Raw genomic sequence first — 26257 nt, forward strand, 5'->3', positions numbered from 1 at the left:
ACTTTTAGGGTTGCACTATAGAAACCTCCAGAGTGATCTTTTCTCATTTGGTAGCTAAATGGAGAGGGCTCCCTGGACCTAGAGGAGGGACCACAGATGTAAGGAGCCTGAACCTCTGATTCCCTATGTAGACCAAAGTCTTTCCCACCCCATTTCCCACCAACCAGCCTTTGACTGTGATAAAAACAGAAACGAAACTAGAGTTTAATGAAACTTGACTTTAAACTGAGATTTTTGGGTTGTTTGTACAGCATTAGGTCTGCCTTGATCAACATTAAATGCCAATACATTGAGTAAAAACTTTGCAGTGTCCTGTCAGTGAGGTTGCACTAGACAACTGAGGTAACTGCCAGCTGTTTTCCATCTTGGTCAAGGTCACAAAACTACTGGGAAGGAATGCACATAGGCCAAGAGAACACACTTTCAGTGTGTGTTCTGGCTAGTACTGGGAAGCCAAGAGGAAGCCTAGTGCTCATCACCAGTGCCTTAGTTCAGAGACTTAGTTTTGCTATGGCTTTAGTTTTATGGAGTTCATTTACGACAATGTCCCTGAGCCACATCTTTCGCCAGTCCTTGGGTCTTCGGAAAAATTATAAAGTAGGCACAATTGATTTCTTCAATGCCTTTCCCTTTCTTTGATGCATCCTTTTCTTCCATTATGCTTTCCCCGTTAGTATCTCAAAACTTGCACTGCATGTCTCCCTTCTAAAGTCTCCTACTTGTCATTTCTTTTTAAGGTTTTATTTATTTATTTATTTATTCCTTTTTTCTCCCCAAAGGCCCCTGGGACACAGTTGTATATTCTTTGTTGTGGGTCCTTCTAGTTGTGGCATGTGGGATGCTGCCTCAGCGTGGCTTGATGAGCAGTGCCCTGTCCGCACCCAGGATTTGAACCAATGAAACACTGGGCCGCCTGCAGCGGAACGGGCGAACTTAACCACTCGGCCATGGGACCAGCCCCCTACTTGCCATTTTTATTCCTCATTCCTTCAATTTTGGATCATACCAAAGGTGGTGGGGGAGCAAGCCAGGCCAGGAAGGACAGAAAGTTGACCAAGTTCACTAGCAACAAGGACATACAATGACAATTTTTCTTTTATCATTTGTGCAACTGACAGGGGGGCTTTCTATATTCTCTAATAGAGATATTACTAATTGTTATGGCATTATGCAAAAAACAAAAATATTATAGAACATCTTGTGATTTTGTGTATTCTCGTGGTTATAAGATAGATAAATTATCCCAAGGGAAATGAAATTATCTGAATTTAGCTGTGTCATACTTTTCTAGTGAAAGTTTTCCAAGCCCATGTGTTTATACTTGTATGTAGATGGTAATAAGATGGCAAATGGCCAAAAATCCTTCCTGTGTTACTACATGAGATTATTCAAGAGTTCCCCAGCATAGTTAGGTGGCTATTGCAGTTAGAATAGCTTAGCATGATTAAAGAAGGATTTAAAAGGGAGTGATTAATAGCAGAGGACTGCAAAGAAAGAGCTGAGAGGACCTGGAGACTGATTGAGTGTAAAATGGACTGTTAAAGAGAACTCACATTTGGAGATTGGGGGATATTAGAATAGATGAGAAATGAGGAAATTAAGAACACAAGGTGCTACTTTGGGACAGAAGAAATGGAAGGTCATTGACAAATTTCCAGAATTCAATTTCAATAGTAGGAAAGAGGAATAAATCAGTTAAACTGATGAGAGATAAGGGGGCACACAGAGGCTACTCAGACATTGCATGTGGAGCCCTACTTTGAGAGAGGATATGTTATTATAAGAACTGAAAGGAGTGTTGGATGAAATAAACATTTCCTTTTCTTTCAGATAAAAGAGACCAGTGTATGTGTCTAGAGACGGGGGAAAACAGAAACAAAAAGTAAAGAAGATTGAAGGCAGGAAGAACTGAAGATTCTGGTGAAAGAGAAGATAATTGAAGGAGTGAAGTCTTGACAAGGTGAAACATTGAAGTGTTAAGATTTGAAGTGGGAACATTCTGTGTGATAGGAGGTGAAGGGAGAATGTATGAAGAGGTAGAGATACAATCCAGCTTTGAGGAGAAAGGAAGATATTGTATGAGGATAAATTTGTCAGTGGTTTCATTCGAGAATTACATGTCTAGATGGATGCCCCAGGTGAACAATCAAAATGAGAACACATCTATGTTGGAGAATCTGTGACCTGGGAGTGAGATCAAAGGCCAGAGAGAGTTGGGTGGAGCTGGAAGCCGCAGCAGTACTTGTTGAGAGCTGCCTCAGAGTTTGTGCTGCCCTTTAAGCTAGAGCACATGCAACCACTTCTTCTGTCCCTCTGGCCTGGTTCTCTCATCCACCACTTTTGGCGTGATCCCAAATTGAGGGAATGGAGAATCAAAGCATATGGATACATTCTAGAGCTGGCAGTTACTCTGATTTCCTCAACTTCACCTTTGTCTCTCTAAGAATCTAGAGGACTCTTAATTATTGGAACTTTCACAAACAGGAAGGAATTTGTGCCTGATGACTTTTTTATGCAAGAAGTAAGGTAACAAATAATAGCAGTGGGGACAATGACTTCAGCAGGGTAAATAAGGTCTAGAATAGTTAATGTAAGTAAAATTGCCCCACTGACTTTATAACAAGGATTCTTGAATTCTCAAGTACTCTAAGTTATTAGCTGCGGTTAGATAGTCTGGCTTTGTAGTAAACTAGATCCATGGGAATGAGTGAACCCTAGCTTTTTTCACAGTTCTTCAACTTTCCTCATTAGCAAGTCTTATTCTTCTATCTTTGTGTCTCTCACATATGCCCCTTCTATTTCTTTTTAATATCCCACATTCTCATTCTAGGTTTTACTTCATGCCTGGATGATTGCATGATCGTTACAGCTTCCTAAACCGTTGTCTATTTCCTCTTCCTCTCCCCCATTTCTTCCTTTTTTATTATGTCTTGAGTGCCACTGTTAAATTAATATTCTCTGGCAAAAAGATTCCCCATATTCAAGCTTACTTCCCACAGTATAACCAATTCCTCCTAACTGGGTGCTAAAATTATACAAAATAATGTCTGGAGATATTTAGCAAAAGGTCGACTAGATAGTACCCACTTAACAAATGTTATTTGATCTTTACTCAAGGCAGAAGCTATGGTTGGGTCACTCATTGGTTTTGTAGTTATAGAGCAGGGAGAAAAATTATATCTAATATGAGTTGTAATACGCTGAGTTTTTAATTGCATAAAACAGAAGGCAGCTAGGTAGAAGTCAGACTTACCTAGCTGTTTTTAATGGCTTTTTTCAAATGTCTGAGGGAGAAAGAAGTGGGCATTTACAAACTATCGTTACCCATGAAATAGAGCTTTTATTTTAAAGAAATAAGACAATGAACAGGACTTGAGAACGAGTTTGGTAAACTGGTAAATTACTAGAAAATGTAACATCAACCTTCTTCCCTCCTTGTCTTTGCTTTGCCTTTGCCTGACCTTGAAGTGAGTTTCTCTCTCTCACTCATTAATTTTTGGCTCTAGTGGAGTGGTGGAGCTCATCATTGCTTGTTCAGTTTATGGTTGTATTCACAGTAGACCACAATGTTACCACTCTTAAGCCTCTCCAAAGGAACCAGATGGCTGGTATACTTGCACTGCCAAAACAACAGTAATAAAAACCATAAAATGTGAAGAAATGATGTATTTTCATTTTGTTGTATTTCAGTCCTGAAAGAGTGTCATTAAATAATGAGGATTTCAAGAGCTGACTGTGAAACTCCAACAATATTGAGAGTCTGGGCCATTGATCTCATTCTTCATTGTTAAATAATTAAGCCTTGATCATCTCAAACACACACACTTGATTGGTGTCATCTGATGGCACTACAATTTTTTCTCTAGCAATTTAGGAAAGAGATTAATTTTAAATGACCAGATTACCTCTTTCTTATTTTGCATTTAAGCTTTGATGATATGGTATCTGATCATATTCAAATATTCAATTGGTATGAATTTCTAAAATATTGTGCTCTTACCTTGATATATTTTTGTTATGTAACTTTTCATGATGTTTGGTTTAATGGGCTTCTTACCCTTTTAATCATATTTTAATAGCATCTAATGTGCTAATAATGGGTTTGACAGCATCATCACTGATTTTTTCCATGAACATTTACATATATACATATATAATTTATTACTTGATACTTAAGCATATCCTATAAAGTGTGACGTACTTTTAACAAAATAATTTTTATATCTGCATGTATGAAATAGCATGTAAGTCAGTGGTTCTCAACTTGGGGTGATTTATGCCCTCCCACCCCCAACTGACATTTGGAAATGTCTAAAGACGTTCTTCATCAACATGACTGGAAGAGTGCCACTGTCATCTAGTAGGTAGAGGTCAGAGATTATGTTAAATATCCTACAATGCGCAAGACAGCCCCACAGCTAAATGTGGCCTCAAGAATCAATAGAACTGAGGTTGAGAAACCCAGATCTAGATGAATCTGTACATGATTGCCTTTTCATGTTTTAGAAAGAAAAAGTTTTGAAGTACTTTTATGACCAGCAAAGGGTAGTGCATGCATTTAGGAAGAATCCAAGATCAAAAAAGCCGTAAACTCCCCTTTGTTTTTGTAACGCTTGTTGACTTTTCCAGGAGCTTTCACACTTAGAATATCATATAATTCTTATATCATTCTTGGGACGTAGAAATAGAAGAGTGTCCAAATAAATATGTCTTTTTACAGAAACAGATACAGGGAATTTAAGTGATTATCTTAAGGTTACATGGCTGGTTAGTGATCCCAGTTCCCTGTCCACAGTACATTGAAACCCCTGAGACAGAAATATATCTACCAACCTAATGGTAGGAGTGGAATTAAGAGGTGGACTCTTTATGTTCCCAGGAGAAAAACAGGCTAGTAGTGCTATTGTACAAAAAGGCCTGCTCCGTTTTCTCTCCATTTCTCCCTTCTCCTCAGTAACATGAAAATTCCACAGAGAAGAAGGACATCATTCTACCTATTATTAAACTCTGAATAATTTCAGATCATCATTTTAATTAAAACATTTTTTATTGGTGTAGAATTAAATTTACTTGTGTTAACTCTAAGTTTACATCTAGCACTAATCACAATATTCAAGGCAAGTAAATCTCAAACTGATTCTGTAAATTCTGCTGTGTAGCAGTGCTGAAGCTGAGACAACTCAAGTAATATGGGCTTTCCATGTTCTTCATCCTCAAGTTCCAAGTTATGACTCCTCTTTTAGCTGTTGAATAATGAATGCATTTGTCACAGAATGCCATCGGTCAGGGCACAGATTTAAATGAGAAATGGAACAAGAATTGATGCCTAATAACTGCGGTGTTAACCTTGGATAATGGGGTCAGTTACTTTCAGAATATTTTACCAAGGAGAGAAATCCACTGTCATTTTCATCACAGGTTTGCTCCTACTATGTTATTTTTGCCAGGAACTAAGATCTTTAAGCTTTAACTTGGAAACTGTTAACAGTATGATATAATACCTGCTGTTTTAATAGTTGAAGTAATTAATTTTAAATAAAGTAGAGCTGTAGTTTAAACTATCTTTGTATAAATATTGATCATTTAGAATAAGTTCTACTTAAGTGTTTTCCAAAAATGTGTATAACCTTTGAAAGTGAATGCATAGGGAAAAGTTACAAAGCCATCCATCCTACCTTATCAACCTGTTCATTTGTTAATCAAAGGTTTCCTGAAATTTAGGATCCACAGAGTGGAGTAAGGATTTGTTCTCAATATATTTACTAAGTTCTGCTAGGTATCTAGCACTGTGGATACACCAGAGAGGCACAGAGGTTTCATACATGTTTTCTGCAGTTAAAAATTTATTAGTGGAGCTCTTGTTGTTTTCAGTGCCATGAAGTTGATTCCCACTCCTAGTGACCCTGTGTACAGCACAGTGGAACCCTGCCTGGTCTTTTTGCACCACCCTCTCTCTTCCGGCGCTGTCTCAAACAATGCTCCACTACTATACACAGGGTTTTCATGGCTTATTTTTTTGGAGGTGGGTGGCCACGTCCTTCTTCCTAGTCTGTCTAGTCTGGAAGCTATGCTAAAACCTGTCCACCATGGGTGACCCTACTGGTATTTGAAATACTAGTGGCGTAGCTTTCAGCATCACAGCAATACAGCCACCACAGTATGACAACCTACAGACAGGTAGTATGGTTCCCCAACTGGGAAACCAACTCGGGCCATGCCAGTGAGAATATTGAATCTTAACCACTAATCCACTGGGGAGGGCCGGTTAGGCTGTAGATTGGGGTAAATTCTGGAGTGCCCATAGGAGAATGAATGTGGCCTAGCAGCAGAGAGGAAGGGCTGTAATAACGAAGGCTGTCAGTGTCCAAATATAAGGGAGAAACCCCTAGGTGTTTGTAGCTTAATGGGAAGTGGGCAAAACACTAAGTGAAAGCTAAAAGGTTACAGAAAATTAGGGGATCAAATGACCCCACAGCAGTAATTCCAAGCTATTTATTTAGTTGAATGGCTAGGAAGTGAGTTGTGATCAAAACTCCCCGTATTATCCACTGAAGTAATTATTGAAGATGGAGTAGTTGTTTGTAAATACTTATGTTCTAACAGTTTTTCTTAATTCTGGCTAATTTGAATTACCTGGGGAGCTTTTAAATACATCATGAATGGCTGCACCCCCATCTGGAGATTCTGATTCACTGGGTCTAGAGTTAGGCCTGAAAAATTGCTACTAACAAAGCAAACATCAAAATCTCCACGGGTGATTCTGAAATACAGAAAACCATGGATACAAAGAGCTTAGAAAATATCTGATGCTATGTTAGACACCTCATCATATAGGAAAATGGAGTGTGTCCTTCACGATGATGATAACTTCATGGGTCTGAGACTTTACATTGGAGATTTTTGATATTTGGGACTATCCTCTACGTTTTGGGAAAGAATGAGAAAAGGCCAATGAAACTTTTGGTCTCCTGTTTATCCCAGGAGCCTTCTGGGAACAAGCACAGTGCTGACTAGGCAAGTCATGCAGAACAATAAGGAGCCTTTGTCACTATTCTCTAATTTACTGAGTGGCCATCAGGGGATACCCTTGACTAAGGTATTTTTTGAGGCAACACATTAGAACTCAGCATAAATAGAAACTAATCATAAATGGACTTAAAAACAAAGTGATCAATATTTAGGATATCTGCACTGTACAAATGTATCAATTTTAGATTTTGTGACAGTTAAAAATGACTTGCCAGAGATGAAAAATTTAACACTGTCCTCTGGCGACCAGAATGAGTCGCTGTCATTGGCGGAACATTCAGTGCTCTGTGTCAGGAAGGAGATATATCTATATATATTGCAGAAATCACATTTGTAGAAGGATAAAGAAGTTTTCAAAGCAGAGTTTGTGAATGATAAACCACCTTCCTGGAGGTGTAGCATGAGGAAGGTGATTGATCCGTGTAATAACTCAAGAACTAACAGGAAATATTAACAAGGAGAGGAAGATAGTTTGCTGGCTATTTTGACAAACATAATTTTGATTTTCTGCTGTCCTAAGTCTTTGGTAAATTTGTCTTTAAGCACTGTTTAGAGATGTGAACTAATCCAGGGTGGGACCACTTATTTAATCTGTCATCATTTTAATAGGAATGTGCTTACAAATGCAGATTATTTGACAAAACTATATTCTCTGAGGGAAATTTAGAACTAGTTTTAAAGGATTAGATTATTAAACCAATTATTGTATCATGACAGATGTTAATTTTGTTGAAGGAAGACCTTGTAGGTAAGGGCATTTGAATGTTTTTTTCTTGTTGACATAAGAAGCCTTGGAAGGTTTGGGGCAGTACAGTGCTATGACCTGCTATGTGCCGTGTGTTGTAGAAGGACTTCTGTGGCTGCTGTCTAGTGGATGGACTATGCAGGTGAGTATGAATATAAGGAGAGGTCCCTTAGGAGGCTTTGTTAGGAACTTCCCAGATGGCTTGAGAGATGGTGGCTTGGAACAATGAGGTAGCAGTGGAGATGGAGAGAAGGTGACCTGTGAAAAAATTCCCTGAATAGCATCTCTGAAAAATATCCTTCCCAGTCCAAGCTGAAGACTTGGGTGGGAAGTGGGCAGTGAGTGGAAGTCAAATCTTGATCTTACTAATGACTTTGAGAAATGTTTTAATGGATGGAACCATGACATAAAAGGTTAATAAGATTTTTAAAAAAGTGAAAGTGTGATGACAACGAACGCTCATACATACAGTTAATAAATGTAAGTTCGTACAAATTTTCCAGAAGAGAAATTGGTGCTATATATCATGAACCTTTCAATGTGTGTTATTTTTGGTTTAGTAATTCCGTTTTTACAAAATTCTTCTCTGAAAATTTATCAGACCACTGATCAAGGATGCATTTATAGAGATGTTCATAATAGCGCTGTTAATAAAACAGAAAAACTAGATAGAGGTTAATGGAGGTTTGGGAGAATTTATTATGATAATCCATACAATGGAATATTATGCAATAATTCAAAATGATGTATAAACACAGATGTACTGTTTTTGAACGATGTTAGCAATATATTGTTAATGAGAAAAGCAAGTTACAAAATATTTGTATGTGAAGAAACGTTTGTGCATATGGATAAGAAAAAGTCTTGAATATATACCTACATGTTAACAGTGTTTATCTTTCTGTGGTAGGACTAAAGATGATTAAATTTTTTTCTGCCATGAATTTTCATAACTTGTGTGATATAAAAAATGAAAAACTTAATCAGTGTTAGGAAAAACTCTATTTCTATAGAAAATTCATATTGTGTTTGTTCTAGCTTTGGAGACTCTGGAGCAAATATCTTCTGCCATGTGGGATGCATTTTATATATAGCTATAATCCATTAAAAATTTATTTCTATAATATGCTAGTTGTGAAGACAAGAGTACACAACAGAAATAATTAGATAGAATGAAATGAAAATAAATAACCCAATGTAATTGATGTCGTTGGTACAATTTTCATCAAGAGATCAGTAGAGAAAGAATTTAAAGGGACCCAGGAAATCAGCTCATTCTGCTTTTTGCTTGAAGTGAGATGAGCTTGGCCTTTAAGCTTAGTAGGACTGGATTCAGCAGATAACAGGAGTTGCTTAGATGCAGAAATTAATGATTTGTGAGGGGAGAGGTAAAGTGTGGTATAATTAGACCTTGTTTGCATATTAGGAAGAATAAAGTTATAAAATTAGATCTCTACTAAGCTTGGAAGAAGAATTCATAAATCCCACCACAAATCTATAATTTGCAATGGAACAGGCATCAGGAAATTATTGTGGGTTCTTGAGCAGTGGAGAAATGAGATATAAATCAATGACATTTTAGTAACGTTATTCCATGCAAGAAGGATTAAGTGAAGAGACTGGTGACCAGGAGAGAGGTGACAAAGCTACTGGCTTATGCTATCTAGATACAGGTTTTGCCAGGATGGTGGCTGTGAGACCATTTGGGGAAGCATCAACAGTACTTAATATACCAAAGAGGGGAGATCAGAAAGACCCTGTGCTTCCAAACTGGAAAAAATGAGATAATGGGAAACCAGCCTAGATAAATTAGGAGATTAAGCTTGAAGAGAAAGACTGGTCCTTCCTAGAGGAGGTGAGAAGAAACAAACCCACAGTGGAGTTTTCCTGAGCAGCTACACAGTTCAGGTTCTGAGTTATGAGTGTGGCCCCTTAATTCATTATGGCTGCCTGTGAAGACCTTGGTGGACACCACATGAAAGGCTATGCTTTGTGTTCCTGAACTAAATTATGACACACTCACCTCTAATTGTCCCTCATTCCACATGCCATGCTTTGGTTATCTGGGCCACAGATTGCCTTTGATTCTTTGATATGGATCCTTAACTTGACCCTCAGTTATTACGGTCAAGGTTATGTATCTAGTTATAAATCTGGCTGCTGTGACTGAAGATGCTGTGTCTCCATTCTGGATATATGGCCTAGGCTACCTCGGGTCATTTTCTTCCCAAAATTTTTAAAAATTATTTCAAAATAATTTTAGGTTTATGGAGAAGTTAAAAAAAATAGTACTGTGAGTTTTCTTATACCTTTCACTCATCTTCCTCTCATGTTTTTCACATAACCCTACTATCAAAATGAAGAAATTAACATTGGTACAATGCCTCTAATTAAACTATAGACTTTATTCTGATTTCATCAGTATTTCCGCTACTTGGCCTTTTCTATTACAGGATCCAATCCAGAATCCCATATTGCATTTAGCTGTTATTTCTCCTTAGTCTCCTTCATTCTGCGGTAGTTTCCCAATCTTTCTTTATCTTTCATGACCATAACACTTTTGAGAAATAGTCAGTTATTTTGTCAAATTTCCTGCAATTTAGGTTTGTCTAATGTTTTCCGATACTTAGATTGAGGTCATCTGTTTTTGTCAAGAACACCACAGAAACGTTGTTGTACTCTTCTCAGTGCAACACGTCAGGGTGCACATGATGATATATCTTATTACACACGTTTATATTTATTCTGTACCTATCTCTCTGTATACGGTAAAAACCACGAGCTTATACTGATGGCTGTGATTCCAATCTGACACCACAGGGTTCATTCTAGCCTTCTCTCTTTCCTTATTTTAGCGTATTTTTCCAACAGTGAAAAACATGGCTCTTAGTATCTATATTTACTTGTTTTTCAACTCTAGTATACACATACAGTTCTTTTGAAATTGCTATCACTTACCCCTGTGGGAAAGAAATTTACCAACTAGAGTATGGATTTCATGTATAGTTCTTTTGTCTTTAGATTTACAGAATCCAGTCAAATTACTATTTTTCAAAGTTAAATAAGGTTAGTTCTTTCTTTGCCCATCCCGTTCACTGTGCTTGTATTATTTATTTGTAATTCGGTTGTTCATTTATTACAATTTGTATTCTATTTTGTATTCCCTTTAATCCTGGTTCTTTTTAAATTTACATGAAGAAGAATTTACTCTTTGTGGTGTACATTTTCATGGGTTTGGACATATTCAGAGAACTGTGTATCTACTACCACTATCCTGATATAGGACGATTCTATCACCTCAAAAATTCTCTCCCTCTGTCCTTTTATACTCAACTTCACCCTCTACCCGCTATCCTTGGCAGCTACCGATCTGTTTTCTAGTCTTATCGTTTTGCCTTTTTCAGAAAGTTGTATAAGTATAATCACACAGCCTTTTGTTTCTGGCTTCTTTCACTTAGCAAAAAGATTCATCCATGCTGTTTTACAAATCAATAATTTGTTTCTTTTTATTGTTTAGCAGTATTCTATTGTGTGTATGAACCACGTTTTGTTTTTCTATTCATTGGTTGAAGAACATTGGGTTGTTTCCAGTTTTTGACAAATATGACACAGCTGATATAAAAATTCTCGTACAGATTTTTGTGTGAACATAAGTTTTCATTTCTCTTGGGTAAATGCCAAAGATTGGGATTGCTGGCTCATATGGTAAGTTTATGCTGAACTTAGGAAACTGCCAAACTGTATTTTCAAAGGTTATACATTTCCATTCCCACCAGCAGTGTACAAGAATTCCAGTTTCTTCATATCCTCTTAGAACTTGATGTAGTCAGGATTTTTGCTTGTTTGACATTCTAATAAATGGGTATTCACATAATATTTTGGTTTCAATTTACATTTTCCTAATGATTAGTGATGTTGAGCATCTTTTAACATGCTTGTTTTCCATCTGGACATTTTCTTTGGTTAATTGTCTGTTTAGAACTTTTGTTCACTTAAAAAAATTAGGTTTGTTTTCTTATTGTTGAATTTTGAGAGTTCTTTATATACTGTGTGCACAAGTCCTTTATTAGAAATGTGATTTGCAAATATTTTCTCTCAATTTGTGGCTGGTCTTTTCATTTTCTTAACAGTGTCTTTCATAAAGTAGAGGCTTATAACTTTGATAAAGCCAAATTTATCTTTTTCCCCCCCATGGATTGAAAATTTGGTGTCATATTTAAAAACTTTTTTTGCCAAACTGAAGATCTAAAAGGTTTTATCCTATTTTTTCCTAGAATTTTTAGAGTTTTACTTTCTACATTTATGTCTGTGGTAAATTTTTAAATAAGAGGTGAGTTATGTGCTGAAGTTCACGTTTTTCTGGGTAGTCAGTTTTTCAAGCACCATTTATTGAAAAGGTGATCTTTTTGCTTTTGAAGTGACTTTTCATTTTTGTCAAATATTACTTGGCTAGGGGCCGGCCCAGTGGCGCAGCGGTTAAGTTTGCACGTTCTGCTTCTCGGCGGCCCAGGGTTTGCCGGTTCGGATCCCAGGTGCGGACACAGCGCTGCTTGGCACGCCATGCCGTGGTAGGCGTCCCACATATAAAATAGAGGAAGATGGGCATGATGTTTGCTCAGGGCCAGGCTTCCTCAGCAAAAAGAGGAGGACTGGCAGTAGTTAGCTCAGGGCTAATCTTCCTCAAAAAAAAAAAAAAAAATTACTTGGCTACGTTTGTGTAGGATTACTTCTGGACACTATTATTTTCCATTGATCTATGTGTTTACCCTTTTGCCAACATCGCACACTCTCTTGATTCTGAAATATGCTGTGTGTAGGTCATGTAGTGCGTAGTGTGTAGGTCAAGAAATTTGTAGTATGTCCTCTACTATACTTTTTTTCCCAAAATTGTTTTAGCTATTCTAGTTCTTTTGCCTTACCATACAAATTTTAGAATTTTGTTGATATCTCCAAAAATATTATGGGGATTTTGATTTGGATTGCATTGAAACTATAGCTCAAATTGGGGAGAACAGATATTTTAAAAAAATTTATTCTTTCAATCTATGAGAACAGTTGATTTTTCCATTTATTTAGGTCTTTGATTTCTATCATCAGTGTTTGAAATTTTGAACACACTGAGTCTACACATATTTGTTATGTTTAATGTATTTTTATGCTATCTTAAATGGCTCTTTTCTTTAATTTTCTATTCTAAATATTAATTGATAATATGTAGAAATACAATTGATTATTTTACATTGACCATGCATTTTGAGAACTAGCTCATTTCATTTTTATATTCGAGGTTATTTTGGAAATTCTTTAGAATTTTCTTCATAGATAATCATGTCTTCTTTAAATACAGAACGTTTTATTTCTTTCTTTCCAATCTGTCTACATTTTCCTTTTCTTGATTTATTGCACTGGCTATAAATTCCAGTAGATATTGAATAGAAGTAGTGAAATAGGACATCCTTATCTTGTGCCTAGTCTTAGGGAGAAAGCATTTAGTCTTTCACAATTAAGTATGATATTAAGTGTAGATTCTTGTAAATGCCTTTATCAGTTTGCTGATAATTTTTTTTTTTTTTTGGTGAGGAAGATTTGCCCTGAGCTAATATCTGTGCCAATCTTCCTCTATTTTTGTATGTGGGTCACTGCCACAGCATGGCTGCTGATGAGTGGTGTATGTCTGCACCTGGGTACTGAACCTGGGCTGCCAAAGTGGAGCACACTGAACATAACCACTAGGCCATAGGGCCAATTCCCTGATAGTTTTTTATCATAAATGGATGTGAAAGTTTATCAAATGCCTTTTCTTCATTTATTGAGATACTCATGTGGCTTTTCTTCTTTAGTCTATTAATATGGTGAAATACACTATTTGATTTTTTTTAACCAGCCTTGTATCATTGAGATAAATCCCACTTGGTCATGAAGTATTACCCTTTTTAAACATTTCTTGATTTAATTTGCTAAGATTTTATTGAAGATTTTCGCATCTACGTTCATGAAAGAATACTGGTCTGTAGTTTTCTTTCTTTTTTTTTTTTTTGTACTGTTTTTGTCTGGTTTTGGTATCAAGGTAATACTAGCCTCATAATAAGAGTTTGGAAGTGTTCCTTCCTCTTCTATTTTCTGGAAGAGATTGTGTAAAGTTGGTATTATTGTTATGCCTAATAAAAGTTTGGAAGAATTCACTAGTGAAATAATTTGGACCTGGGTTTTCTTTGTTGGAATGTTGTTGTTGTTATTTTGTGAGGAGGATTCACCCTGACCTAACACCATTGCTAGCCCTCTTCTTTTTGCTTGAGGAAGGTTAGCCCTTAGCTAACATCTGTGCCAATCTTCCTCTACTTTGTATGTGGGATGCTTCCATAGCATGGCTGATGAGTGGAGTAGGTCTGCACCTGGGATCTGAACCTGCAAACCCCAGGTCACCAAAGTGGAGCACACAGAACTTTAACCACTGGCCCACAGGTCTGGTCCTTTGTTGGAACATTCTTAACCATGAATTTAATTTGTTCAGGAGCAATAAGACTATTCAGGTTATCTACATTTTTTTGATTTGGTTTCTTTTCTGATTTTTTTATTGTCTTTCAACAAATTGATTCATTTCATCTAAGTTGTTGAATTTAGAGACATAATGTTGATCATAGAATTCCTTTACTTTGCTTTTTAATGTCTGTGGGACCTGAAATGATGCCCCTTTTTTCATGCCTAATAACTGGTAATTTGTTTCTTCTCCCTTTTTATCGATCTGGCTATGGTATACAAATTTTGTAGATATTTGTAAAGAACCAGCTTTGGTTCCACTGATTTTTCTTTATAGATTTTTATTTTTAATTTTATTAATTTCTGTTCTTTATTATTTCCTACTTTGTGTTTACCTTGTGTTTGCTCTTATTTTTCTAGTTTCTTGAAGAAAAAGCTTAAATTACTGATTTAATGCCATTTTTTTCTAGTATAAATATTTAATGCTATCCATTTCCCTCTAAGCACTGCTATAACTTTAGCTCACAAACTTTGGCAGGTTCATTTTCATTTTTGTTCAGTTCAAAATATTTTTTAATATTCTTTGAGACACTATATTCTACCTAGGGATATTTAGAAGTGTTTTTTTTTTCTTGATTTCCCTCAATTTGGGGATTTTTCTTTGTGATTTCCCACAATTTGGGGATTTTTCAGGTATCTTTCTGTTATTGATATATAAATTCCATTATGCTCTGAGAATATGCCTTGTATGATTTCTACTATTTTAAATTGGTTGATATTTGATTTATTGGCATAATATCCTCTATCTTGGTGGAGGTTCCATGCACACTTGAAAAATATGTGTATTTTGCAGTTGTAGAGTGAAGTGTTCCATAAACTTCAATTATGTCACGTTGGTTGATACTGCTGTTTGAGTTTTCTATATCATTACTGATTTTTCTGTCTATTTGTTTTATCTATCCTGCCATAACTGTGGATCTGTCAGTTCTATTACTTTTGCTTTATGCATTTTTGAAGCTCTGTTGTTATGTGCCTACACAATTAGGATTTTTATGTCTTCTTAGATAATCGACCCCTTTAATTTTATTTGATGTCTGTCTTTATTCCTGATCATATTCCTTTTTCTGTATGTCTGATATTAATACAGCTACTGCAGCTTTATTTTGGCTAGTGGTAGTAAGGTGTATCATTTTCCATGCTTTTACTGTTAATTTATCTATGTCTTTATATTTAAAGTGGGTTTCTTATAGATAACATATAGTCAATTTTGTTTTTTCATTAAACCGAAAATTTCTCTCTTTTCATTGATGTATTCAGACCATTTATGTTTATGTGTTTATCAGTATGGCTGATGCAAGGGAACTGACCTACTTACACCTGTCTTGTGCCACAGAATGAAAGACCTCATCCCATCCCCACAGGCGACAGATACAGTAGTGGTGTTGGCCAGGTGCCAGATGATGCACATGCTTAGGCTGAACAAAGGTGTATAAATTGAGTCTGAAACAAGGAAAGACATTCCCACACAAGGTGCTGAGTCCACAGTAGCCTGAGAGGACTGTATCTCTTGGTAAGGAAGTGTTCCAGGGCCAAGGCCCATTCTTATGTGGCTGAGTAGGGGTCAAAAGATTGTATGCACAAAACTACCTTTCCTAACACATATGTATTGTAGAAAGTTTGAAATAATACAGGAAAACACAGGGAAGGAGTACATTTCACTCATAATGCTACCGGCAAGAGATAACATCTTAATATTTTTTAAATCTTTCTTCCTATTCATATATGTTATATACATATAATATTTTGTATACTTGAGATCATACTGTTCACAGTTTATAATCTGAATTTTTTCACCATATAAGCAATTTCTTATGTCTTTAAATATTTTCAAGATCATTTTTTATATGACTATACTATAAATTATTTAATCATATCCAAAACTTTTCCTTAAATTTATTTTACTTTTACAAATATCATTACAACGAATATCTTTCACCCAAATCTTTGTGAATATTTTTGATCTTTTCTCTAGATAAATTCCTTAAAGTAGATTTATCAATCCAAATGATTTGCTCATTTTTAGACTTTTGATGCTAATTGCCAAATTAGGTTTCAAAAAGATCATGCTGACTTACTATTCCATCAGGAATATATGAAGTGTTTGTTTTTTGAAGGGGGGTTTCTCTTCGAAGAAGCAGAGAGAAACACAATTTTTCATGATAAAAAAATTGAGGAATAGTTTTATGGGTTATAAGTTTATCTGTTACTTCATGGTTGAAACCCGCTGACAGCTGCTCCCTAAAGAGTGATATGATAGACAAAATTTGAGTTTGTATATTTTAAACATTTCTTTAAAGACAAAATTAAAGTAAGTCTTTTTTGCTCCTTAAAAGTCCTTTGAATTTTCAGGCATTTTTGCACTTTTTAATGTAATTTGGGAGTTTCCTCTCCTCCTTTTTTCACTTTTTGAGGTTCTTCAGCTTCCTCAGGTTCTGGCTCAAATGCTTATTCCTCCGGAAACTATTTTTGATTTCCTCAAATCTGGCAATTGTTCAGTCACTCTTGGAATATTGGTATGGAAACTGTCATTTGTTCTTTTGGTTTTTAGCATGGATCTTTTTATGTGCATATCCTGTCTCAGCTATGTTTAAATATCCTTCAATCACAGGGCTAGTGTCTTGCACTTTTTCTGTTTCTTCAGAGATGAGTCTACTGGTTTGTACCATGGTAATCTGAGACTGTAAACTCCATAACAACAAGACAATAATTTTTTTCTCACTATTCCATCTTCAATGCCTTTCATACTGCTTGAAACATAGTTAGAGCTCAAGAAATATATTTTTAATAAACGAATGTACAAGTAGACATTATGAATTTAGTAGAGCAGAGTGACCTTCTGAAAAATTATGTGCTTCATTTTCTCTTGTAGCAATCTCATCAAGAAGGAAGGAAATGGAATTTTTCCTCTCCCAAGAATCTTTGGTTTCCTAAGGCCTGAGTTTTTCTTACCCATGGAGGGGGGGTTTTCCACTTTGGTGATGCTAGCAGGCTGGTGTGGACTCTTCTGAAAAAAGCCATTGAAAAGACTTATGTGACCTGTGTGTGTGTTTAAGTCTCTTAAAGCAATTAGGTCCAATTTTCCCCCAAAAAGAGAAGAACAAACCAATGGGGGGTTATAGTGCTGAAATGAGAAAAAATAGTCTACCTGGGTTTATCAGCCAGAAGTGAGAGGAGGAAAGAGGTATAGGCCTCTTGGGAGGTAGAGAGTCATGAGCCCACTTAGATGCTGCAACTCCGAGTGTCAGGAGTCTGAGGGGATGCCTATGAGGACAGAGCTATGGCCTTAGGGGCAGGCGAAGTCTCTCCATAGGCAGGCTTGGCCCAAAGTGAATGAAGCTGCCAGGGAACTGTCCTTCTTGGCTTAGGCCACCGATGGCAGAACAACTTGAACAGATGGTGAGAGACTAGTGCTTCGCAGTGGCATCATGTGGCCACAAAGAGCAAATGGCAATTGTGCAGCCACAGATTGAGGCTCTTCTCTGCTCAAAAACTGGAAGGCTGGAGGTCAGTTTATCTATCAATCTATTGATCTATCCATCTATCTATTTTGGCAATCCTAGGGAGAGTGCAGAGAGGACAAAATGACTGATATGTCTTTCTTTTTGAGTGGGTGGGGAACTGAATTGCTTTTAGTTAATTTGAAAAAATTAAAAGATTATGATGTAACAGGTAACTTGCGTGTCCCAGAGCAATTCATACCTCATATAATTATAATTTTGTTTTTTATAGTCACATCTTCCCAGGGTTAAGAAGTTGTTATATAGATCTATAGGGTATTCTTATCTAATAAGCCTTCTGCTGGCAAGAACACTTCAGCTTCCTGTCCAAACTTCAGTCTGGGAATACTTAGGTTTCTGGAATAATTCTGAAGGTTTAATGTCTTTAAATTATTGTTGTTGACCTTAGTTTCCCTTTTCTCTGTATGGAGCAATATTGGGTGAATATATGCTAGTCTGTGTCACCATACTCGCTGCAGTGTATAATTTTCACTAACAATATATGCTGTGGGGGTGTTTTAGGAAGTATTCTTCCAAGCTTTACATTTAACATTAAAAAAAAAAACGCTTGATGGCTAGCTTTTGTTTCATACCAGCTGTTTAGCTTGAGTTTAAATTACTTTTGGAAACCCGTTTCTTGTTGAATATGTGCAAATTACATTCAGGATGTGAAAATGGTGGTATGTAGGTGAAGAGTCTTTGCTGGCATCCTTCCATCAAGCTTCTCTCCTTTGTCTTTATTTCTTTTTCCTGCCAATTAAATAAATGAGGTTCTTTGTGCACCATTGATTATAAAGGAGTTGAAACTAGAGTCTATAATGAGGAGCAGGGTGAGGCTGGATTGAATATGTTTTTCTCTCTTACTCTTCCTTAAGCATGGGATCCAGGGACACATTGCTGGATACCCTCACATTTCCAATATTCCCCTATAATGCTCTGCCATTCTGGGGAAAAATGAAAACACTACCTTGGGAAATAAGATAGATCAGGCAAAAGTTTACAAAATCAGCAATAGTTTAAGAACTATAAGTGGAAAATTCTATTTGTGTGACAGTGTAAAGGTGTTGCCCCCCCCCCCCCCCCCACCATGCAGCCCCTGGAGAAAATGAAACCAAGAATGATTAAGAGTTTATCTCATGGAGAGGTACACAGTGCTGGTTATCTGAATGCCTCTGACCCCATACCAATTGCATCCACATGACTTCCAAGATAGTCCTTAATCCTTCATAAAAGCACCAGAAATGCCATTGATTTGCAAGGTCATTAAGCTGGTTATTCTTCACCCTCTGCCCATTTCTCCTTCTTTTCTGCCCTGAGCTGTGCCTGTGGGCTCCCTTGCCTTGACTTTTAGTTAGGTTCAGCCAGTGGGAAGTTCCCACAGCAGACAATAGAGCCAGAGGAGAAAGAGGTCATGGTATTTCTAGGTCACCCCCACTCATGTTGTACCTTTGAGTCATGATGGCAGCAGTGGGTTTTTCCTTCTGAGATTACAACTCCTGCCATTCTGATTTGCCTTTGGTTACATTGTTTTTCTACTCCAGGCTCTTGGGGCTGAAGGTGGTAACAGTTTCCTGCTGATATAGCTCCTGAGTGCTTCTGCTTCCCCTGTGGGTCTGCCTCACTTCTGTAAATAAATAGTCCCCTTATTAATTAAAATCCTAGCTGAGGGTGTCTCTGTTTCCTTCCAAGACATTCAGTGCTAAAACAGTAAGCTTTTCCTCCAAATACTGGGCTGATGAGTTGGGATTATTGGCTTTTGGAACAATTCTGAGTTTACAGCTCTTTTCAGACTGCTTTCGGGACAGTTAGTGGTAATTTTAGTATCCACCGGGGTCCCATTTCAAAGAGTAAGTTTTAAGTTGTTGAGCCTGGTTGTCTCAAGCTTGAGGAGAGGGAAACTTCAGTGAGAAGGATGTGAATTATAAAAACTGACTCAACCAAATAGGCACTCTACCTCTGGCTCATTATGAAAGTAGTACTTGCCCAGTGGGTTAGGCCTCATTATTAGTTTGGGTCAAATTAGGATCTAGACTTGGGCCTGAGTTGAGAGCCAACAAATGATAATGGTCCATTTTAGGAGCCTTTGATGAGTAGGGCTTGAGTCTGTGTTTGTCTGTAATCAGGACAAATGTTGGGCAGTCCATTGAACACCAAGTTAATTCCATTTGCTTCCTAGTGCTTTGCAAAGCAACCTGTGTCCTTACCATCTGGTCCCAGAGCTTTGTGAACTGTTACCCATAACTGGCTGGGTGCCAAGTAGCCCAGAGAGGTAAGAACAGTGGAGATTGGCACTCTAGTCTATGGTGTTGTTTTCTTCTTAATTTCTGAATTAATTCCAAATAAAAAATGCAGGTGAATGGGGTAGTAGAGCTTTGTTTATTTTGTGTTAATCTTTCAAAACATCTTATCTTTCCTCTTAATTTGAGGAATGGGAAGGGGAAGAGGTTGGAAATTAAGGACCATGTCATTTCACACACCTTACCTGGGGTGAGCGGGCTCTGGAGGAGGGATGCAGCTGAGGACTTAGCTCTGGTAAACTTTGACAAGAATAATGGTTATCTCTAGGGAAGCTTTAGATAATTAGGGTTTTAAATGAAATCCAGATAAAAATCACTGAGAAACTTTGAATCATTTATTTATATTTTTACTTGCTGGAAAATCATATCTTGAATTCACTACCACTCAATATTTATCAAAAGTTTATGGAGTGTCTCTTGAAGGATCTGCAGTCCAACTACTCTTCTAGATCCTATAAAATGTATTCATGAGTCGTCAGAAAAGAGAGCTGCTGGCTTGTACTGTATCATTTTAGCACCCTTCTCCCCAAGCGTTTTTACTCAACAGGGTTTTGTTGTTTTTGCACTGTGTTTTTGTTGACCTGCCTTGAGAAACACTGTTAGAAACAGCCCAGAGTATCTTATTTTTGTATTTACTACAGGAGTGTTGTTGAAAATCCTGTGATGTATGTTTCATACAATCTTCTACATAAAGATTCATGGGGAGAAGGTCTCTCAGGACTTAGCTTTAGGAATACTTAAGAGTTTTTTTTGAGAAATCAGCTTTTTTAAAAAAATTGAGTTATGTTTGACATATAACATTGTGTAAGTTTAAGGTGTACAACGCGTTGATTTGAAATATTTATATTGCAATAAATTGCCATAGTAGCATTAGCTAACCGCTCTATCACATAAATATGTGATGCACCACTTTGTTTTTAGCTTATGGACACTGTGAGTCACATAACTGGTAATTTTTCTCCTGTTGTTTTGTTGACTAGAAAGCTCAGTAGGCTCTACATGGTCTATCTCTAATCAATGGGGTTTCTAATCTAACTTAAATTCTTGGTTTTATCTCTTTTCTTGATTTTCTTTTTCTTTTTCCTGGATTATTGGACTCAAGATTTTTCTCTTTTATTCTACTGTATGTCTTTTTAAAGCTACCGCAAATTTTTTATGGACGTAGTAAGATGTAAACAAATTAAGACAACAAGGAATATTTTTTAACATGTTTTCTGTGAGAATTTTTTAATGTCTGCAAAGTCTCAGAAAAATAAAATATAGCACTGGCTAAAATGCCATTATTAAAATTATTGATTATTTTGCATGCTTACATTGCAAAAAGTAATTGTTGTTTGACACAATAAAATTGTACCCCCCTTTGCTTAGTTCATTGATACTGGTGTATGTGATTTGATCTGAACCCTGTAAGACAGAATCTCCTAAATGTCTGGCATTCTATTGTAATTGAGAAGCATCATTAATGAGCACTGGGTTAGTTGGAAGGAGAAGAATTGCTTTAGAAAGAAAACTCTTGGGGCTAATGAAGAATATGGATTGATCAGAATTTCTGTTAATATTGTAATATAGTTATTAAAGTATTAACCAATTTATGTATACAATTAGACGTTTTTACATTTGAAACAGCTATTCAAGACAGAAATGTGCTTTATTACTCCTAAGCAAGTATTTTGAATCACTGGTAAATCAGATACTTGGAACCTTTAGATTTACTTGATTGGGATTCAAATTTCAAACAGATGGATTTTCAAGGTTTTAAATGTCTGACTCTCAAAAGTATAAGATGAGGCAAATCATGAATAATTAGCTGACAAATGGCTAAATGGTTTTATTATCAAGTTTTGCAGAATTTTATGAGTTAAACATCCAACTGGAGATTAAAGTTAGTAGACCAATGAAAGATGGAAAGTGCTGAATGATTTATTTAATTGTGTAATTTATTTGTTTTACACCTTCATGTGAAATATTCAAGTTTTCAGATTTAAAAATGCTCAAAGAGTGACACAAAAGGTATACCCACAAGGCTAAAGAGAAATAGTTAAGACTTCAAGACAAAAAAATGGACTTCAATTCCCTGAATTTAAGAAAACAGCACTTACATATTTACAGTGCCTTCACATTTCACGTGCCTAAGGGGAAGGTTAGCAGCACTTCTTTCACTTCATTTTCCTTCCATGGATCATTCTCATTATTTGTTCTCAAAACATCTGCTCTACTCAGGGCTATAAAACATGCCTAGGATACCAAAAATAATGATGTTTTCATCCTGTCTAGATTCAAAATGGTTGGGTGGACCAAGCTAATAATTAGACAAGAATATCAAATCCTAAAGACATGAAATTCACATGATGTGGTAATACAGAGGATATGTTGTAGCCTTCATTATAATAAAATGTTTTGCAACTTTAGTTATTTACTTTTTTGCTTAAGATTGGAAAAAACTTTAATCATGACTCACTACCTAAGTGATAGTTTCAAACTACAAAGAACATTTTGGTTTCCAGCAAACAGACCTTGTAGGAAGTTAATAAAAGCAGAGTCCAGAATTAGGAAAGAGGAATCTTAAAAAAGAGCAAAGAAACCTGCTGCTCAGATTGTTGCTATGGCCTTAGCTACTGTCTACTTTGCCCAAGCAATGGAGGTGGGGTGAGGCTCAGTTTCTGCAGCATGAGGGACAGCTTAGCAGAGAGATCCTGCACCTGACGCTTGGTCTCCCCAACACCAAACACTCCAGATCTGGAAAGGTCTTCAGGATAACACTAGTGAAGTGGAGAGGTAGGGAGGTGTGTGTACACTTAGAAATTTTGGCCACGTTGGTGAATCTTCACTATGGCTGTGCTTGAGAATTATATATGCAGATGTTTTTACCTTACTATCATTATTTTTTTTAATGGCTTGATGGCTGCCTAGCAATATTCTTGAAGGTTCTGTTTTAGTAGGTTTGGAGAGGGGTCTGGGTATTTGTATTTTTATGAAGTTCCTTAAAAATTATGATGTATATCTGAGGCTGAGAACCATTTGGCTTACTTTTAACTCACATGAGAATTTAGTCTGTGATATTACTTTCTCCTTTTCTGACTTAATCCTTGCAGATGTGTACCTAAGTGTTTAGCTCCAGACTCACACATTCAGCTCTTAATTCACTGCTTAGAACTGTAATATTTACCACTAGGAGAACAGGAATAAAAAGCCACAGATTCCTGGTTCCTCAGTCTGAGTAATCTGAATATCACTTGAGCTGAACCTCTAACTTGCCGTGTTTAATAATAGTGTAGGTGGTGCTAGTGGATACTGCTGATTGAGCCGGAGATAAGTGGTTACAGGTGACAATATTCAGTGTTAAAAAATTAAGAAGGTCATATATGCTGGTCTCAAGCCCTGTGAGTTCCTTCTGGTGCTGCACTGTCTCAGCCGCTCCCCCAGTACCCTGTCAGCCCCTCTCATTCTGACCAGGGAAAGGTTAAATTTGGCATCACAGGGGGTCTCCAGAACATTCACTCAGTCATGTCGTTGGTGCCTATGTTTGATGTTTAAAGTTATTTCTAAATATGCCTGTGGGTATGGGAGACTCTTAGAAGAGTAGCGGCTTAGCAGAGCAAATTTGGGAACTAAATAGGCCATTAAAATTTGGGGATTTCTAGGGGTTGGCCCTGTGGCTGGGTGGTTAAGTTTGAGTACTCTGCTTCTGCAGCTTAGGGTTTCGCAGGTTCAGACCCTGGGCCTGGACCCAGCACAGCTCATCAAGCCGTGCTGAGGCGGCATCCCACATACCACAACCAGAAGGACCACAACTACAGTATACAACTGTGTACCGGGTGGGGGAGGGGACGGGGGGGAGGGGGGAGAGGGTGGGTTTGGGGGTGATAAGAAGAAAAAGAAGAAAAAAAAAGAGGATTGGCAACTGATATTAACTCAGGTGCCAATCTTTTTTAAAAAAATGGGGGATTTTTTGACTGGAAGCTTTCTTTTGTTTGAAATTTGGTGAAATATATTATTGCAAAAGCGAATGTGTGAAAGCAGAGATTATGACAGTGAAGTCACATGTGGTCTTTGGCAAAAGAAATAGAAAGAAATAAAACAGCAAACCAACCAATGGCATCAACTAAAAAATAAAAACTGAAAATACTGAGAAGATAGCAAAGCAAATCAACTGAGTTTTCGCTTGGTGCTGCTTAGACCCAGGCTGTGAAAGCAGAAGGGCTTAGAAATGTGTGCTATCTGAAACATGCCTATGATTATCCCACTAAAACCCAAACTTAACTGCAGAAAGTGCTAATTATAAACTCTTCCATTTTGTGGTGAATTGACTCAAAGTGTTTCAAGCGTTAATATTCTGTTAGGGCATTTAGAGTTAGGTTCAGAACAGTGTCTTGTAAGTCATTTTGAGATGGAATTACATAACTGGATTGGATTCCCAAATCTAAAATCTTGATCAACAACAGTCACTTCTGAGGAGTCTCCGAGGAAGATATTAAGCCTAGAGGACGCAGGGATGTAAATACTTGGTCTTTGTAGCTTTTGATCCCAAGTTCTGGGAAACTGGGCTGGAATCTTTCGAAATCCTAAGAATGTGCTTTTCCTTTTCTCCTGAGATGTGGAATACAGCACATTCTGAGTAGGCAACTCCTTAACTCTTTTCCCTGAATGCTACCTCAGTTCCTCTTAGCCACACAGGAGAAGAGGAGGAAGGAAAAGAAGGGGGCTCCCTTCTGAGTAGGAAGAAACCTGTGTCCGTCTCACTGAATCAGTAACACGGCAGGAGGAAGATTCCAAAGATGAATTAAGGAAGAAGGTGGAAACTCTAAATTACAGAAACCAAAAAAAGACCTGTGTTTCCAAGAACCCCAGAAATGTAATTGTTTTTCTCTACTGAATCCTCTCAGCATTTTTGAGCCAGTGACTTTCTTGACCTTGGTTCTGAACCATCCTGGGAGAGGAGTAGGGGAAAGCAGTTTTGACCTGGATCCTGGGGGCCGATATTAAATCTCAGGATGTTTTTACCTAGGAAGGAACACCATCACATTCTTCCTTACCATCCCACCCTACTCCAAAGTAATGTAATTTTATTTTTGGAACCTTTAAACATTGTCTACTATAACTAGGTATAAGAAAAATTCAGTCTTTGGAAATTAAAAAATGATAGATTTATTTTTGGGTAATGTCTCTTGAGAACCCTCTACATTGTAAGCATCAACTTCTCTACATTCACTTATTTTATTTATTACTCAAATAACCCCGTGAAATAAGCACACTAGTATGACTGAGATGCAGCATGGCATACTGCTTAGAAAGATGGATTTTGGAACAAATTTCCCTGAGTTTGAATTCTGCCTGTGTCATTTACTAGACTAGTTGTGTGAGATAGGCATGTTTCCTAAACTTTCTATGCCTAATTTTCTCATCTGTAAAATGGGAAAAGTAATAAGAGTGTTGTTGTGAGGATTAACTGAATTAATATCTAAATATCTAAAACTCTTAGAACAGTGCCTGGCATATAATAGACATACAGTAAAAATTGGCTACTATTTTCTACATTTTTTGGATGAGGGAACTGGCTTGGGGAGGTAACATAATTTGTTTAGGACCATGCAGATGGCCAGTGAGATAATTTGGGTTCACACTCAGGTTGTAAGAGTCTGAAGACCTGTAAGAGTGCAGTCCTGACTACTGCACTCACTGTGCAAGGGCCAGAGACTTTCATGTCAAAGTAAACATACAGATATCCTCTGTCTGTCTCCAGCTGTGATCTCCATCTCTGCCCAAGGAAGCTGACAGGTAGGAATGACATCGTGGAGCCCCTTGCCCTCTAGGTCTGTCAGTGGGGAGCACTGGCAGAAAATCAGAGGGAGGGAAAAGGGTTCAGTAGAGGTGTGTGTTCTCTCTTGATTTCCTGCCTCTATGATGGCTTTGGGCTCACTGTATCCCTTTGGTGTAGTAATTATGGTGGATAAATAGGCTTGTTTAAAACAAGGAATGTACATATCAGCTTTTGGAATGACTAGTCTTTTGTTCTTTTTTTTCAATTTATTTTTTTAATTGCAGTAAAATTGGATTATAACATTATAGTGCTTTAGGATGTACATCATAATATATTTCAAATTCTGTATAGATTACATCATGTTCAACACCAAAAAACTAATTATAGTCCATCC

General features: G+C 37.0%; 1 protein-coding gene across 1 annotated transcript in view; it reads left to right on the forward strand.

Annotated features, from left to right (window-relative positions):
- HTR1A (5-hydroxytryptamine receptor 1A) overlaps positions 1-26257 on the forward strand; it is a 64006-nt gene that overhangs the window by 13487 nt on the left and 24262 nt on the right. The window contains exon 2 of the transcript XR_011530555.1: positions 1831-1960. The gene's annotated coding sequence lies outside the window, so the exon portion shown is untranslated. The remainder of the gene's footprint in view (positions 1-1830; positions 1961-26257) is intronic.

The sequence above is a fragment of the Equus przewalskii genome, chromosome 20, assembly GCF_037783145.1.
Source record: "Equus przewalskii isolate Varuska chromosome 20, EquPr2, whole genome shotgun sequence".
NCBI lineage: Eukaryota > Metazoa > Chordata > Mammalia > Perissodactyla > Equidae > Equus > Equus przewalskii.